Genomic DNA, 14,562 nt, shown 5'->3' with positions numbered 1-14,562 from the left:
TTACATCAAAAACAACAAAACTCATAGCTATTCAAAATACATGAACATGCCACCTTCCCAAATGGGCAGCTTGCTATTATTTGTTAATTGTGATATGTGAAAGGGAAGCTGGGGTGTAGTCTTAAAGCTGTTCCACTTTTTCCTGCACTGGTTCAAATTCATTATTTAGGTTCCCAGGCTGAAAGCAAGAGGAAGATTTGGTCAAGTTCAGTCTTATGGGCTGCTGTATTGTCCATGTGCATGGGGTGGCTGGCCCCACTCATGAGCCCCCTGACCAGACACAAGGCAGCATGAACCAGAGCAGAGCTGATAATATGTGAAGCTTGAAAACAAAAATAAAAATGGACTTGATTCCAGAGAGGATCAATTCTTTTTCAGTGAGTAACCCCTAGCCAGGTACAAATAGGCCATACTTTGGAATTAGAACTCTCCTATGAACATGAATGTCTTTTCTATTGTCACAAAAATCACCCAGTGTGTATAAATGAATTCCTTTTCCCCATGGAAATCATACCGTACACTTGAACTCTGATTTGCTTTTGATGTTTTAGGCTAGGCTTCAAAAAATAATTTTAATTTAAATACTTATGTGGGAAGAGTTTTATAATAGGAATGCAGGTCTCCAACAAATACAAAACTGCTCACCATTGTTGAAGTTTCTCAGTAATCATCTTCACAAAGCTAAAAAGCTTCATTTTTATTATTTGTTTTATAAAAAGAAATCTGTAGATTGTCAAATGTTCAGGTTTCCTTGTTTTGTTTTGTTTCTAAAAGAAACAGAGGAAAGGAAAAGTAAGTTTTTTTTTTTTTAGTGCTTTTATTTTCCAATCAGGTAATTCAAACATCCTCCCCAGCTGACAGGAACAGAGACTTAACCAGTACCTACCCAAAGCAGACTTGTCCTGTACTTGTCAGCTCCTGCTTGTCCATGGTTATTAAAGCCTGGAACATGCTGTTAGTCCTGTTTAAATCATGGGCCAAGGCCAAGGACAGGGATCAAAGCCTGCTGTGCTGGACACTGTCCTGTGCCTTCTGATTATAAGAGCATAGCTTGGTATCCTTAGGAGTGCCATTTTCCACTCTAAGTAAGTGGAAAAAGACATGAAGTGCAGTAACATGGGATAAGCCCTTTGCTCTGGCTCTGTACCTGACTTCCAGCTGCTAAACTGGACTAGAAGACAGTTAAAAATACATTAAATACTTCCCAAATTCTCTTTTTTTTTTCTTCTTCTTTTTTTTTTTCTTTCCAGGAAGACAATTTCTATGGCTCCTGCAGTGATGTTTTCTGGCTGTAGGTTTTCAGGGGATGCAGATGTGTGTGCTTGGAAAAGGCAACCATCCTGCTGGCAGTGAATGAAGGGAGACCACCCCTAAGACAAAACCTAGAAAGTATGGCTCACTGTGAGGGTGTTTGTGAACATCTAGGTTCAGTCAGTGATGATTCCTACCTCATTTGAACCCATTTGTAAATGAGGATCTGTCATTCAAGGCTGACTGTAAAACTTGGTACAGAATCTGGACCTTGTGTTAAGTTCACTAGAGAATATTCATCTCATCAGGATGAGTTGTTTTGTTATGTTGTTTAGATGCATAAAGCAGATTATTCAGGTGACTTATACAGTAAGCTGTAATTTCTACAGAAAACAGAGGTTTGTAAGAAGACAGCAATATATGTCAGTGTTTTACTGCGATTATGAAATGTTACAGGAAATGCATCGCATAATCCATACCCTTTGTGTTTTTTTTTTTCTCATTTCTATGTGAACAAGAGGATGTTATGGCTGTAGACAAAGAAAGAAATCAGATAGCACTGAGTTTGATGTAAAAACACCATCTTCTTTATAGGGCAGCACCTTCTGGCTAGGGGGCTTATAACCCAAAGGCAAGTTCTTTCAGGAGGATGGAAAGATCACGAAACAATAGAAAACAGATGAACTGGGTCATCTTTGGGGAAGGAAAATCCTTTGGAACTCAGAAGAGGTTCTGTATATTATTGGAAGCTTATGATATCCAGAAAAGATAGCTATCTTTATTGAGGATTTAATATTGATAGTTTGTGTGGATTTCTAAGGGAGACACACTACTTTGAATGGCAAAGTGAAATTACTCACTAATACTAGATAAAAGGTAAATTGTATCTCACCAAGTATGACAACCAAGTCCGCACTATTACAGGCAGTATTTTCACTGTAATATTTTTTTCTTCTCGTGGTTTTGGTTGACAGTGAAATATATAGTCATATACTTAAGCATTCAAAGAACCTGCTTATGATTTGCTGTTCCTGATCTGTGGAAAGTGAAAGGCTTCTATGAGTTTTTCTTCTCATAGCGTTTTGTACTGGATAAGGAGAGAAATGATAGAAATCTGAGGTTAGGCCTAGAACTTAATCTTCAGTGGGCTCAATTGCCAAATTTGAAAGAGAATCTGAAATTTTCTAAAGCTGCTGGTGAGGTTTAGTTTAGAAATAGAGTCCAGGAGTAAGATCTACATACAGATACAGATTTGTCCCTCTTTCAGATACCAGTGTGCTTTAAAACTGGGTTTGACACCAAGTTCTCTTTTATTTAGTATATGGTGCACCAAAACTTGGATGCCAATCAATGCTAAAGGGTTTGACTCCATCTATTTGAATATGAGAGGAATCTATTAATAAAAATCTGCAAAGACAAGTAATAACCAGATCTATTGTCATGTCTTCTATTCCTATGAACCCTTTCTTGAGAAGAGCTGCAAGAGCTGATCATGAGTGTTCTGCTGCTGAGGGCAGAGAAGGAATGCTGGGTGAAGAGCACTTATCATCCTTCTTGACAGAGCGGATCAGGAGAGGAAGAAGGACCATCATGTTTGTACAAGTTTGGGGAGGGTAGAAGAGAAGGTCTGTCATGCTGGACTGGATCACTGACTGCTGGAAAAGACAGACTGACAACCACCGTCCTGACAAAGGTTTGATTTTAGTTATCTGACCCTAAGCCACTGACCAATGCAAACTAGGCACAAATAGTACCATTTTTTTGTAACAATTTGTAGCCACTTTGTTCCATGTAAGCAAATGCTTAGGGCATAAAGGAACAAAATCTGTGCTGGTTAACAAAATGTTTCTAGTGGCTGTCACTCATTCTGTTCACTTCACCCTCTTCCCTGCATCTTTGACTCTTAAGAGATGTTCTTGTGCTTAAAGTGTGTTTATAGATTTTAATTAACCAAGTATAATAACAATCTTTGAGAGGCAAGAAACTCTCTTCACCACCATAACATGCAGCTGCTCTTTTAATAGTGAGCAAGAATGCTACTGAACAGTTTGGGGCAGGAAATAAAGTTTATTCTAAGCAGCTCAAAGTGTAAGTAGGCAGAAAGGAGCTGGAAAGCAGCCAGCAGGATGAAGCACAGAGATGTCCAAGAACTCTGGTTTGCATCGTATCTGAAAGCTTGCTCCATTAGCATTAAAGTTCATCCATGCTTGGTCATACTGGCCCATAGAAGAAACACAAGACTTCTCAAATCACTCCCCGCTTCCTGTACCACCTAAGTATTTTTGGAGATATTCAGATATAAAATGGACATGGCCCCACTTTGGTCTGTGTTCTTATAAAGCCTTAAAAATTTAACAATTATCTTAACAGACAGACAAACAAACAAAAAAGTGAACAGAAACTGCAAATTTAATCTCTTATTGCCATCCTCAACTACACCAGTGAGGAAACTGCTAAATCCACTGTTGTCCACAAAACAAAGCCCTGCTGTCACCAGGATAATCAACTTTGTTACTTGGTCTTTAATTGGAAGTTCTTGACAAATCTGAACTTAAAATTAATCCTTCTGGAAAGTGAGCTTTTCTGGTTCTTAGCAGAACAAATACCACTCATAACCCAACCACCCAAACATTAGAAAATTTTGGGGAAGCTTCACTTTAGATTGTGACTGTGTAATTTTGTTGTAGTAACTCCACCTATCTTTGGTTGGTCTTAAGCCAACTTAAAATGGCAGAATGCAATGGAAAATGTCAGAAGTCAGCTGCCCTCTGCAACCTGTGCAGAGTCACACTGCAGTGGAAGAGGCACCATACCTCTAGTAGGAAACTATCCACTTTATTCCATCCAGACTCGAAGCATTTAAACTTGTCTGTTGCTATTATTACAGCAAAAACTCTGTGGAAGATGGAGCAATAGAAAGCTGCAGAACTTTATGTATACCTGAGCATTTGGAGCGCCTCTGAGACAGAATAGGTGCCAGAAGTTGTCTGATAAATTTTGGGTGGCATTAAATTCGCTTCACTTGCAAAAAAGAAATGATTTGATAGAGTAAACTATATCCATCAATGGAAGAAGTGGTGGTCAGGTTGGAAAGTATAATATGACTGGCTTAGGCAAAAACCCTTTTTTTCCCAATTACAATTAATTTCAGTGGACTTGGGCCTACAAGCCCCTGGCCTTGGGCACTTTTCACATCATAACAGTTGTGGGGAGGGAAAATGCAGAGATGAAATGCAGCCATTCAAAACTAGCCCAAAGCTGTTCTAGCAAATAGACAGACTTTTCTCATTTTCATGAAACCATTGAATATATGAATTTCACTGGATTCACTTTCTTGTGCCAAAGAAGTCAACATAGTTCATCCTGGCATGTTCAAAATTGGAAGGATCTGATTGACAGAAGAGGGAGATGGCAGATTCAGAATATTCAAATCTTGCTGTTGCGCACTTCACTGCAGTACAAAAGATACACACACAAAGAAATACTGCTGACAGTCCATCCATTGCACTGTGCCATGTATGCTTACTCTACATTCCATTTAAAATAATTTTTGTGGTTTTCTGTTTCACCACATCATAATCAAGTTTTAAACTTCATATTGTATTTTTCATATTTTAAGCTGTATTCCTCATGGGTCATCTTTTAAAATTACGGCCCCACAGCACTGTTCTTCCTTCATTTTTTTTAGGGGACACACCTAACTATATTTTCTCTCCCCAGAAATGTCTGTCACTAGGTTTTAATTTCATTTTTTTTAAAATTTAGTATGTCTAGAAATAATGCCTCAAATCAAAAGTATTTCTTAAGAAAATGTGGGATTTCAGTTCAAAGCCAACACAGAGCAAGTAGATGAAGCCCCAGTGAAGAGTTTGTGACCAAAAAGCACACATACATTGTGCACAGAAACATGGTAACCAAATTATCCTTAAGCAAACTAGGGTGATGTGGAAGCAACTTCCCCATAGTGGTGCGATGCTTCATGTAGGTTCCTTTCCCTAATTTCTCCACAGCATTAATGCCCCAGGACTTTCGACAGTCCAGAGAATGAACTGAGCTCTGAAAATCCAGAAAGGGTTGTTTTTTTTTTTTTCTTTTTGGTGAAATCACACAGAGCAGTGCCAATCAAGGCAAAAGATGCTCTGTGTTCACATACCGCTGTGACAGCATTGGGCAGCGGTACCCCATGGCACCTCATGTAGCTTCAATACATGCAGGGACTCATCCTGCGTAGCTCTGCTCCCTTCAGAGTTCATGAAGGAATGAGGCAAACATCTGGCTCCTGCTTGTTCTCTCATCCTCTTCCCCAGTGCATCTGCTGAGGGAGTGTTTTGCTTTGAAACCTTTTAATAATATATAGGTACATTGCTGTGCGTTTAAGTCAGGGAGGGCCAAGCCAAAGGCAATGCCTTGCAGTTGCTGCAGAGATTGGTGTTGATCTTCAGTTTCAGTGGGATTTCATTGTCAGGGACCAGATCCCATGGAAAGGTGTCAGACTGCTTTTTCTCTCCTTTGTGTGGGTGAAATGCAGACCTTCTAGGCAGTCCAGGAAGGGCAGTCCAAAAGAGAGGGCAGCTGGGAGATGGGAAAACTCCTCCACCCTGGGAAAATGGCTTTGAGGTAGCTGTCTGACTGACCTGTGCTACCAGGGAGCATAGGAAAGAAGTTCCTGCATTTCTGCACATTGTATTAAATTCTGTGATCTCCTTGGTGTGGGGAACAAGTATTTTTTTCTCAAGAGGAATGGGACATCAGTCACAACGGAGGCAGTCTAGGCAAACAGCTTTAGGAGAGCATTTACCGTGCTTCAAGATTCCCCTCAGATGACCATATGCATTTCCCTAGAATAGGAAACCACCATCAGTAAAGCTTGCAGGTATGCTGAGAAATTAGGGTCTCTGTTCTTGCACTTCCTAGCTCTGAGCACTCCGCGAGTAAGTTGAGTTATAACAGCACGAGGCCTCAAAACTCAGTCCAGCAGTCAAACACTGTCAGATGATGGATGAATCCTGGCTGAACGCTGGCTTCGTAAGGAGAGCAGGTGAGTCCTGTCTGGTCCTGAGTTCAGTTACAAACAGCTCGAGCTAATATGTCTTCTCATCTCCTGCTTTATTTGTCATTAAGTGATCCTTCCTCGGGCTTTCTTGTGTTCTGCATAGTCATTCATTTGAGCTGCCATTCTCTCTGGCAAGTTGCAGGATTTTAACACAGGTTACAACAGATATTTCCCAAAGCAGCTAGTACACATACTTCTGGGATCTCTTTTAGCATGTATTCTACTAAGGTCCAGCAGCTCCCTTTTGCCATTTGCCTCATCTCTGGTCTTGCAATTAAAGATTGTGCTTTAACCCATCAAAAAAGCCCTCTGTACAACGCTAAATAGAACACTTCACATGAAAACTTTCCTATAAAAAGAAGGTTTCTGGATATGAGACGCACAGTAATTAATGCTGCATGATAGAATCTGTAAATGTATGCTGTAGCAATGCTATTTGCTTTAAGTACTACTTTAAGCAGGAAAAGGCAATGAATCCCCCTTCCAGTGTCTGATTTTATGTTTAAGAGCTAATGAACTGAATTCTTCGTAAACATTGGCAAAAGATGCAAATGAACAGACAGATTCTCCAAATGCAAAGGGACACATGAGAAAGAGCTAATTTTACACAATTGACTCTCTAACCTTTTTGGATCAGTGGAATTAGAGGCTGATTAATCTGCCATGATTAGCATTTATTGAAGCTTTTGACACTGCTGCATTGTTTTTCTTTTCCTTTTCTTTTGTGTCTCTGAGAGTTAACAGTTTATAATACATTTAACTGCCAGTCCATCACCCTGACAGGGTCATAGCTTTCCTTTATGGACTTTTAAAATTAATAACAGACAGTTCTATTTTGACATGCCCTTGCTTCTGCAGCAGAGCTCGGCTGTTTAATTGTAGAGCTGGCCTCTTGTGGCCAAATGCTCCCAATGTTTAGCAAGGGTTGAAAATATGGATGTTAGGAGAAAAACTGGCAGATGGCTGACAAGGCATTTTTACTCATAACACACCAGTAAAACTTTAACTCAGAAGATTTAGTGCTAGAGCTTTGCAGTCAGCAAGCTGCAGCCATATGCAGATTTTTTTTTCAAACTTCTAAACTGATGGCTTTGCAAAGTGTGCATAAGCAGCCTTTATTGATTATGATGTTAAAAATTGAAAGCGTCAGAATCATTTAGCTTGAGACACTTTTAAAGGAAAAATGAACATTTGTTTTCATTATGAATTCCTGATAGACCAGATACCAGTAAAGTCGATGGTCTTTATTTTTAAAACTAAAGCAAGGAACACTCTTACTGTGCTTTTTCTCTAAAAGAAATGTTGTATATATGAATTAAACAGCACCTACCATACATACAGTAACTGTTGGTTCTTACACATTCATAGACTCCAGATGATGTCCCGACCCATGAAAGTGACTTGTTAGCTGGATATAAAATCACAGACGCCATAAGCCTGGGTGATAGCTTCACAGCCTAACTTTCAGACACAAGTTAGTATTTATAACACTCTCAGTACCTATCTATCACTGCAAAAAGCGTGTTAAATAACTTTAAAGGCCTGACAAACCCACAAAACTAGGAAATGAAGATTTATGGGTGCACAGTCCATGAATTCCTCCTATTGTGCCCAGGTGTTACGGCACACACAGCAATGACATACGTTTGCTTTAGTTTAACTGTGAAGTGATACAAGTACATTATTATCACAGGTATCCTGCAGTGGCTGGGCAGCCTCCTGCCATTTTTTCCCTTAAACACAGCCTAACTTTGTGCTTGGTCACAAAATATGATATAAAGGAGTCAGTTACTTAAATTCTTTCTCTGTTTCTATGCCACAAAACATTTATTCATGTATATCAGTTAATCATAAACATTCTTTATAGTAAAAAAAAAAGGAAAAAAAAAAAAGAAAGGAAATGTGTTTAAAGTCTTAGAGAAGGTGAGCAAAGTAATGAACTTCTTTAATCTCAGTTCGGAAAGGACAGATAATTTTTTGGTTAGGCAAATAGAAAGAACAAAAAAACATATGTTTTCCATATCCCTATGAGACAGTGAGACAGTTCTCTGTCCTAAATACAACACTGGCACCAAATACCTAACCCCACAAACCAATCCACAAAACAGATGCATTTCTTAGTGTAGCTGGGCTTCAAGTTTGTCTACCTAGAACAACACTGGTAGATAGTAGAAAGATAAATAGGTATTTAAATAGCTTTGCTCAAAAGTTAAGAGAGTCTACAGCTAGAGAAGCCATGCAGGTTGGTACCTGCTACAGACACAGCTCTTGCACCCACTGGAGCAGCACCACTTCCTCTGGCAAACTTTTACCTGAAATCCCTTTTATGAAGGAATGTTGGAAATGGAATTCCCTGAGATCCTCAAGTGATTATATCATAAATCAAATTAGTTAAACAGTGTTTACATCTATCAGGGCTTCCAAAGAGCCCTGACAAATTTTGTCCTGCCAACAAGTCAGAAAGGAAGCCGAATAGTAAGGGAAGAGGCCCCTTGGAACCATCCAATCCCACACCCTGACTCAGCTGTGGCCAGCAGGAGAAGCCACAGTAGTGTAGCTGGCCCTGAGCACCCAAGCCTTCCTCTCACCGTATTTAATGTGTGTGTTTTCCTTTTTGCCCTTGTAATTTCAGTTCTAATGAGCCTGTGTGCTGTGGGTGTCGGATGCAGCCATTCCACGTAGCTCCTGTGTTGGGTTGGACAGGACTAAGTTCTGCCAACGTCTTGATTGGGCAGGAGCTCAGGCAAGGGACATGCTGCAGACCCACCTCAACTTGTAAGAGAGTGGATGAGAGCTGGTCTTTCCCTAGGGGCCATGGGGAGCCTTCCTTACTCAAACAGAGTGCTTCTGGGAGAGGTCTATAGCTTCCATGTCATGTGTCTGGGAGCCAGCAGGTCTCTTCTGGAGCCTTCACCACCTTCTCATACCTCTGGCCCCACAAGATTGGCCTCTTCTCCCAGGTAACAGAAATAGGATAAGAGTTAATGGCTTTAAGTTGCACCAGGGGAGGTTCAGATTGGATATTAGGAAAGATTTCTTCTCACAAAGAGTGGTGAGGCTGCCCAGGGAGTGGAGAAGTCACCATCCCTGGAGGTGTTCAAGAAGTGTGCAGATGTGGCACTAAGGGACATGGTTTAGTGGTATGATCTTAATGGTCTTTCCAAGCTTACTAATTCTATGATTCTGTGATTAAGGAGGGAAAAGAGGCCCCATGCACTGAGTGGGGCCAATCCCAGCTTCTTAGAGGCAGTCACAGGGAGAAGGGCAGGTGGGAGAAAGTGGGTTCATGTGTGAGTAAGAAATTCTTTGTATAAAGCAGTCAGGAAAGCCAAAGGAAAATCTCCTTTGTGAAACACTGGAATGAAATGGGGACAGGACTTTGAGAATGCCTTGGGTTGCAGCAGCAGCACTGATAGCATCAGCAGTTCACCTGACTCCTTAATTTCATGTTACCAATTACTACAATCAAATTGATTACATGAACTAAATCTATGTGTATTACCTGAGCGCACAGCCCCTGGTGTTTTGAACACTTATGCATAAAAATTGCTATAATTCTTGTTAATAGTGATTATAGTTCATCTATCGCTCATCTATAATCTCTTGAAGATATAATGGGAATAATTACTGTGAGGCACAATGGGGAAATGGAGTCTAACACCCTGACTGATGCTGAATCACACCAGAGCCTGTGTTAGTCAAGCTCTGACTGAGGAATGCCTGAAAATTTTCAAATGAGTCAAAACTGCTGAAAACCTGGCTGAGTTCCCTCCTTTATGAAAACTTTCCAAAGATTTACCCTGCTTTTTGCCATGCAGTTATTTCCTTTGAGAAAGGTACTGCAAGGGCAGGAGTTCATTTTGCCAAATATATACTACCCAATGTTTGTGAAGTCCTGGCATTTCCTAACCTAAAGCAACAAAATCCATTTAGCACCAGGAGTCACAATTCCTTGCTCCCTCAGTACTGTGCCAGCTCCAGGCTGTGCCAAAACCACTATTGCCAAGGGGATAATGAGGTAATGTGCCTGGGTGATAAAATTCTCTCTTTCTGGCTTGTCGCCTGAGATATAAGATGGCACACACCTATGTTCATGTGAAAAGGCAGTGTGGGTTCTTCTAGGAGGCTTTCCAGCTTAAAATAATGTATTAGTGAGAAGAAGGAGCCAGAAATTAGAGAAAACTGTCCTTTAACTGCTTATAAACTGAAAGCAAACTCGAGTTACAGAACACTAGTCCATGCCTAAACCAAAGTCCACATTAACTAATGCTTGTTGGATGTTGAATTACAACAGAAAGCCTATGTTAATGCATGTGAGAGCCACATGAATATCAAACAAATTCATTACGATCAGTGCTATTACAGTGAATACCAAATGAGTTCATAATGATGGAACAATGAAACTGTTACTGATAGATTTTATTTCTGCAACAAATCCTCTGTATAAGGGTCTACTCCTGTAGTATTAATTCTAATATAAGGCTGCATCTGAATATTAGCATCATCAGATAAATTATACCTTTCAATAGACTGAACTCTACAGTTGAACCTTTTTTTTCTCCCTCTTGTACATCGTCTTTTTTATCTCAATTTGTCCTTAAAGTTTGATGACTATTGTAAAGGGGTAACACTTTATTTTAAGTATCCAATCATTAGAAATTCATTTGGTATTCATTGCAATAACACTAATACAATAGAATCGAATGAATAAGAAATTCATTTAGTATTCATATGGATGTGATATGTACTTCTAAAAGAGTTCCACTCTAATTCATCATTAGTTTAGCATTATTTAATGGACACTTTATTTTAAGTGTACTGGTAAAGATGACTTAATTTCTACACTTAGGTATTTAGATTTTTTTTTTTTTTTCCAAAAAGGATTATTAGGAGATACGGCAAATTCATCAGAATATGATGTGAGTGTTTCAAACCTGTGTAAAGGTGTCAGCTTTATGAAAATGCTGAAAAGAAATTCTGAACTGCTTTTTTTCTCCCATTTGACATTTACATATTTACAGAACATGCTGGTTATGCTGGCTGCGTTAATTCTTTAATAACACAATGTATACCTGCTGATAGAAGAACTATTTGGGATCAGAATTTAAAGCACAAAAATATTTTCTTTATTATCTTGAAGGACTTGTAAGGTAAAAATTGCCGTTGTAAGAACAAAGGCACGTCTGACTTTCCTGCAGATTATGACCATTGGAGTCAGAGAAGAACTACATCCGTGTTCAACTGTTAAACACAGTATAAGTAAATGGACAAAAAGCCCCTACCCAGCAAGAGCAGAGCCCTACAGATAACCTCTCCTTCCTCTTTAAGCTCACCTGCTACCGTCCATTAGTGATGGTTACCAGCAAGCTGCAGCCACATCACTGAATCTGACAAAGTTACCCTGAACCCAGAGGGATTATGATGATTTGCCTCTAATTTCTGGACTTCAGCAAATGCACAAATGCATTTATGAAGTACCAACTATCCTTTCAGCTAACTCTTCATTAAAATGTATTTAGATGTCCTTCAAAAAAAAAAAAAAAAAAAAAAAATCATCTTACAGTGAAACTCAAACTGGCTGATTCCCAGGCTTACAGTTACTTTCCTATCAAGAATTAATGCAATATCATGCACACACCATTACTGAAAAATTCTACGCTGTTTTTTGCCAAGTGTTCCTATATAACAGTTTTATCACAAGTCTGACAGCCGCCATAAAAATTCCAGGCATTCTATATCAACAGCCCTCTTTGTACTAAGTTATTAAACATTAAATTTTTATTCGTCATTTGTATTCTGTTATGCAAAATAAGCTCCTTGATAAGATGTGTCTTCTTAATTGGGCCCTTGATGCTTCTTGGATCGGAGTTGTCAGATTAGCTGGAAGAAGAGGCTCTGCATTGAGCCAGCTCGCTACCAGGAGACCAATAGCTTTGTAACAACGATATTAAGTTAGAGGGGCCAAATGGAGGGCAGCACTAGGCTCAGGTGAGACTCTACATCTGTGCATGTCTTATGCTCAGGCACTTTTCTCATAGCATCAGCAGGGCTGATGGAAATAGATTTGTTTGTTGTTTACAGCATGCAGCTGTGGATGCTGCTGCATGGGAGTTGTATAAGATTGAAGCAAATTTGTACTGAGACTAAAATATTGAGCTTTTCTCCAGTCAGCAGTCTCTGGAATCTTATTGTCGAAAACTTTATCTAGTTGTAACCCTCCCCAGGGTGATTTTCATTTGCAGCTGCCCTGCTCTGTCTCTGCCCGCCTGTCCCACACTGCCACCACGTCAGCCAGCACAGACTCCTGGTGTGTGAGCCCGTGGCTGGGCCCTGCGGGAGGAGGGACAACTGGGTCAGGCAGATTGCACACTGGGTTTCCCAGGAAGCTCTCTGATTCCCACAGATCCCTCAGACAGCTGTCATTATGAGACATCATTATTTTCTTTCCTTTTAGCTACAAAGCGAAGAAAGGGCTTAACATTTAGCGTGGCGCTTGGGAACAAAGCATAACAAGAAATTTCTCAAGCACATGGAGGAAAAAAACTCTTGAAAATGTAGAATTTATTATTTTCATAAGGTAGACCAGTTCTAAGAGAAGTATCGTACCTTTCCAGACTGCTGCTGGAAATCTAATTGATTAATACTTCTGGTATTTGCTTGATTGATTTCTCCTGTAAATTCTGAAAGGACTCTATTTATGCATGATTTTATGCATTGTTTTTTACGTTGCAGCCAGACATGGAGACCTTACCAGCATCAGCATCTTCTGTGTGGAAGGAGCTCAACCACTGCCTTGGGGACCAACCAGGCCTGGGGAGAGAATCACGTTTCCATTTTGCAGGTGGGAAATGGAGGATAAATGGTATGACCAAAGCTGCATTCTGGGGCTATGGTGGAAAAACACATTGAACTGTAGCTTCTCATATTTCACAAGGTGTCCTAACCGCAGGACTTTCATCGTGTTACAACAACTTAAAAGCAGCTTTTTCAGTATTTAGTGAAATACTGCGTCTCAGCCTGTTGTATGACATGCCGGAACACACTGCTGTTACTTCCTTAACCTTAGAAATCTTTTTGTAGTTTTCACGTAGGACACTGATTTTTCAGATTTTTGCACAAAAAAAAAAAAGAATTAGAAATATCATTATGCAATATTATATGGATTTCATAACCCATTGCACTCAGTGCAACAATCTGGATTGTTGTTTAGGAAATGTTTAGAATTTATTTATATCCTTTTAGAACTCTTCTCTTCTCTTCTCTTCTCTTCTCTTCTCTTCTCTTCTCTTCTCTTCTCTTCTCTTCTCTTCTCTTCTCTTCTCTTCTCTTCTCTTCTCTTCTCTTCTCTTCTCTTCTCTTCTCTTCTCTTCTCTCCCTTCTCTTCCCTTCTCTTCCCTTCTCTTCTCTTCTTTTGTACAAAGCCTAATCCAAAGCCTTAGTGACATTTTCATTTCAGTATACCTGCTGTAGTTTAGCTTATGGGTGACAGCAAGGACTAGTGATCAATCTCAGCTCTTTACTACCTCTTCTTTAGCCCGTGGTAATTTTTTTTTAAGCACCTCATCTTTACAGGGCATTTTGACTGAAGTTTTGATATGGAATTTTGATATGGAACTGGAGAAATGATTTTTCTAGAAGGGAGAAGTAGTAATGAATTCATTAGATGACCCTATGCATTCTTTTTTCTAGTTTTGTATGAAGGTCCTATGCAAATCTTGCTGTGTTTGTTCATGGGTGTTCATCATGCAGGCTGTATAACTAGAAGGCCGTGGTGGATCAGTGGATATTTCAGCAGCAAAATTGATAATACTAGTTGATGACTAGCATTTCTTGTGCTTTTAGCTGGGACACGGATCAAACAGTAGAAGTGGGGTATGGGGAAAAGCAGCTGTACTGTCCAAAGACATTACAAATACGTTCAGAGATGTCCTTTCTCTCTGTTATACATGCTAAGGCCTGCTTGCTTGCTTTCATGCTAAAGACATCTGTTTCTCTTAAGGACATTCAGTGTTTGCTTTCTGTTCCAAGTCCAAATATGTGTTCAAAGACAAGTAGCTGATAAAGACACATGTCCCAGCATCAGCCTCTCACACAGCCCAAGGAGGTGGTGTTGGCAGTGCTCCCTCCATATCTACAGTCAGCTGTGAAAGGAGGAAGACATGAATTTCCCACATCTCTCCATTGGTTATTTGGTGTAAATCTCTCATGTAGTCAGAGCCTATTCCCTGGGGTGAGGAAGAGCAACTTGTTTCACTGGG

At 39.8% G+C, this 14,562-nt stretch overlaps 1 long non-coding RNA gene across 1 annotated transcript; it reads left to right on the top strand.

Annotated features, from left to right (window-relative positions):
- Window positions 1–2,710: 2,710 nt before the first annotated feature.
- LOC149916141 (uncharacterized) lies at window positions 2,711–13,145 on the top strand. Its single transcript, XR_016470741.1, has 3 exons — window positions 2,711–2,944; window positions 6,166–6,289; window positions 13,037–13,145. It is a non-coding gene; the product is annotated as an uncharacterized LOC149916141 (long non-coding RNA).
- Window positions 13,146–14,562: the final 1,417 nt, after the last annotated feature.

Source organism: Phasianus colchicus, chromosome 13 (genome assembly GCF_987193195.1).
Source record: "Phasianus colchicus chromosome 13, bPhaCol1.hap1.1, whole genome shotgun sequence".
Classification (NCBI taxonomy): domain Eukaryota; kingdom Metazoa; phylum Chordata; class Aves; order Galliformes; family Phasianidae; genus Phasianus; species Phasianus colchicus.
This window is presented reverse-complemented; position numbering and strand designations above follow the sequence as displayed.